This window comes from Lupinus angustifolius, chromosome LG13, assembly GCF_001865875.1.
Source record: "Lupinus angustifolius cultivar Tanjil chromosome LG13, LupAngTanjil_v1.0, whole genome shotgun sequence".
Lineage (NCBI taxonomy): Eukaryota > Viridiplantae > Streptophyta > Magnoliopsida > Fabales > Fabaceae > Lupinus > Lupinus angustifolius.
Genome location: NC_032021.1, coordinates 11,700,409 through 11,701,441, shown reverse-complemented (window position 1 = coordinate 11,701,441; position 1,033 = coordinate 11,700,409).

The window sequence follows — 1,033 nt, the reverse complement described above, 5'->3', positions numbered from 1 at the left end:
ATCATTGTGCTCATCCTCATCCTATCCCCATCCTATCCTCATCCTCATCATATCCTCATCCTCATCCTCATCCTATCCTCATCCTCATCCGTTCGTCATCCTCATCATAATCCTCATCCTATCCTCGTCCTCGTCCTCGTCCTCATCCTCACCCTCATCTTCATCCTCATCCTCATCCTCATCTTCAACCTGATCCTCATACTCATCCTCATCCTCCTCCTCATCCTCATCCTCTTCCTCCTCCTCATCCTCCTCATCCTCATCCTCATCCTCATCCTCATCCTATACTCGTCTTCATCCTCATCCTCATCCTCAACCTATCCTTATCCTCTTCCTCATCCTATCCTCTTCCTCATCCTATCCTCGTCCTTATCCTCATCCTATCTTCATCCTCATCTTCATCCTCATCCTCATCCTCATCCTCTTGCTCATCCTCATCCACGTCCTAATCCTCATCCTTTCCTAATTCTCATCCTCACCCTCATCTTCATCCGCCTTTTATCCTCATCCTCATCCTCATCCTTCTCCTATCCTCGTCCTTATCCTATCCTCATCCTCATCCTCATCCTCCTCCTATCCTCGTCCTCCTCCTACTCGTCCTCCTCATCCTATCCTCATCCTCATCCTTATCATATGCTCGTCCTCATCCTCATCGTATCCTGATCCTGATCCTGATCCTCATCCTCCTCCTATCCTTATCCTCATCCTCATCCTCATCCTCATCCTATCCACGTCCTCATCCTCATCCTATCCACGTCCAAATCCTCATCCTATCCACGTCCTCATCGTCATCCTCATCCTCATCTTCATCCTCTTCCTCCTCCTATCCTCGTCCTCATCCTATCCTCATCCTCATCCTCATCCTCAACCTCAACATCAACCTGTTCTCATCCTCTTCTTCTTCCTCATCCTATCATTGTCCTAATCCACTCCTATCCTCATCCTCATCCTATCCTCAACCTCTTCCTCAACCTCTTCCTCATCCTATCCTCGTCCTCATCCTCGTCCTCATCCTCTTCCTCATCCTCATCCT